Source organism: Sinocyclocheilus anshuiensis, unplaced genomic scaffold (genome assembly GCF_001515605.1).
Source record: "Sinocyclocheilus anshuiensis isolate Anshui unplaced genomic scaffold, SAMN03320099.WGS_v1.1 scaffold2578, whole genome shotgun sequence".
Lineage (NCBI taxonomy): Eukaryota > Metazoa > Chordata > Actinopteri > Cypriniformes > Cyprinidae > Sinocyclocheilus > Sinocyclocheilus anshuiensis.
The window spans coordinates 17,438-20,398 of NW_015552718.1; the positions used below are offsets into that span (position 1 = coordinate 17,438).

The 2,961-nt window shown below is 41.0% G+C and overlaps 1 pseudogene; it reads left to right on the forward strand.

The window, feature by feature from the left end:
• Positions 1-452: 452 nt before the first annotated feature.
• LOC107667796 (protein translocase subunit SecA-like) overlaps positions 453-2,961 on the forward strand; it is a 6,567-nt pseudogene continuing 4,058 nt past the window's right edge.

The window sequence follows — 2,961 nt, forward strand, 5'->3', positions numbered from 1 at the left end:
ATACTCAAAAGCAGCAACAAAATCAAAGTTTCACTGTTTCTATGTGACTGGTTTACTTCCTTGATCAACACAGGCTGAATTTGTCATTTGTAATTATAATTTGTAATAGCCCTATGGCTTGATTCATGGACTGTGCTACTCTATAGATAATTGTATCAAGTCAAAACAACAGTATTAGATTCAGTATAGAACTTGCTCAAACAACATCTTGTTTAGATTTCCATGTGTACACTATTGTCGCAAACCACAATCATCCATGAAGAGGACCTGGAACATGACCAAAACAATATTATTCTGTGGGAACCGTGCATTTGTTTATTATTAACTGGTAGAGGGACATAGTGTAGCTTTAAAACACTATGTTACATAGTGTAGCTTTAAAAATATGATTATTATACTATTAAGGAAAATTAAATTTATACATTTTGAACTGCATTTCCAGAGTTTTGAAAATGGAATCATCAGGAAAGCTGCTGTCATCACGACTGCTTTCCCTGCTGAAGAACGGACAATGGGCAAAAGATGATGTTGTTAAGTTGTTTAAAGCCCTCGTGAAAGAATGTAATGGCAGGAATGAGGATTTTCACACATGGACGATGAGAATCCTTCATCAAGTGGAGATTCACAAAATAAGTGTGTCTGATTTGACATCGAATGACAGTAACATTGTGGATCAGGTTGAGGAAGAAATTAATAAAATAGCCAAAAACACTGATGAGAAAACACTGGATGAGATTATGAAGGAAATCTGTGAACAAGCAGTTATTGATGAAGAAATGATGGCACAAGTGAAAGATATTGTGTCTTCTGTCTCCAAATGTCTATCATATTCCACAGCATCACATCTACAAGAAATAAAGGAAAGTTTGTTTAAACTCTGCAAAGCTGTAGAAAAGACAATGAAATATAAACCTCTCCTGACTCAGATGGTGAGCTGGTGCATTCTGGTTCTTTCTAAATCAAGTCGGCTGGTTCAGGTTGGAACAGGAGAAGGAAAGTTGTGTATCGTGGCAATGTTTGCAGCATATCAGGTCATGATGGGAATCACCCCTGATATCATCTCCAGTTCTCCTGTACTTGCTGAAAGAGACACTGAAGAATGGTCTGCATTTTATAAGAGACTGAATATCACTGTTGACGCCAACACCAATAAATCAGAAGACAAAGAGCTGAAGATCTGCTATGAATGCCAGGTGGTTTATGGTACGACTCAGAGTTTTGCAGGTGATTTTCTGAGACAGTGCTTCCACAGAAAAGATGTGAGACCTAAGAGAGAGTTTCAGTGTGTTATAGTGGATGAGGTGGACTCATTAATGCTGGACAAAGGTCTTGAAGTGGTTTATTTGAATAATAATATGCCTCTCATGGAAACTCTGAATGGATTACTAGCTGAAATTTGGTTTGTCATCAATCAGCTGAAGCGTTTAGACTCTGGAGAGATTTTAGGACCCATTCGGCTCCTCTCTCAGGTTCTGTCTGAAATCATGCATGAAAATAAAAACACTTATAAAGTCAGTTTTGTACAGAATGCTGTAGATGAAGCAAAACAACTAGATAATGCAAGTGCTGCTCAAACAGAAGCATTTTTAACCATGTTTGTGAGAAACTTCCCCGAATATTCCTTTAAACTTTATCAGGAAGGATCTGATGGGAATTTAAAGAAACTTAATGAGATCAGTCCCACAGGTACAACTAATGGCGCTTTTCCACTGCATGGTACGGCACGGTACAGCTCGCTAGCCAACTGTCGCAAAGCAAATATTGAACTTAACTGCCAGTATAACATATTAAAATGCGTATTCTGTGTATTCTGTGTATTCCACATTTCGCAAAAAAGTCGCCGCAACAGACCATCTGTTTGGACATTTAACCGAGCTTCAGAGTGGTGGGATGTGATTGTTCCCGGTTTTACAGACACTCAGTGGCTGGAGAACTTTAGAATGTCCGAAGAAACATTTATCCACTTATGCAACAAACTGCGTCCAGCGATGGAGAGACAGGACACAAACTTCCGCGTGTGTGTACCTCTAAAGAAAAGAGTAGCCATCGCACTGTGGAAGCTTGCAACCGGCGCTGAGTACAGAAGTGTTGGACATCTTTTTGGTGTAAGCATAACAACTGTGTGTCGGTGTGTTCAGGAGTTCTGTGCAGCAGCAGAAACCCTGTTGGTACCAGAGCAAATTCGTTATCCAGATCAGGAAAAGTTTAAAGAAATGGCTGCCTACATTGAGAACAGGTGGGGACTCCCACACTGTATTGGTGCTATTGATGGATCACACATCCCCATCATAGCACCAGAGGAATATCACTGTGACTATTTCAACCGTAAAGGCTGGCACTCCATCATCCTTCAAGGTGTTGTGGATGGAAAGGGACTTTTCTGGAATGTTTTCACAGGACTGCCTGGAAGCCTGCATGATGCTCGGGTTTTGAGACTGTCAACACTGGGAGTTGGCAAGCCGTGGAAACCACATACCAGCTAACACCAGAAACATAGGTGGGGTGACTGCTGGCTACTACATCCTAGGAGACTCTGCCTATCCCTTGCAGAACTGGCTCTTAAAACCATTCATTGACACTGGACACCTGACAGCAGAACAGCAGGTCTACAACATGAAAATCTGCAGAGCACGCGTAGTTGTTGAAAATGCCTTTGGTCGATTAAAAGGAAGATGGCGATGCCTCATGAAAAGAAATGACTGTGCTGTCAACCTTGTGAAATCCATGGTGCTGACATGTTGTGCTCTACATAACCTTTGTGAGAGTCATGGAGAGGCCTATGTGAATGCTTGGGATTTACCACCAGCAGCAGAGACCGTGGTGGCAGTGCCACAGGCTGTAGAGGAGGAGGGCAGGGATGTTCGTGCAGGTCTGATGCGTTACTTGAATAGTTAACTATTCATGTAGCCTGTTCTGTAAAGTGAATTTTCAATAAACTTTTGTACAATTTTTCAGTTTAAA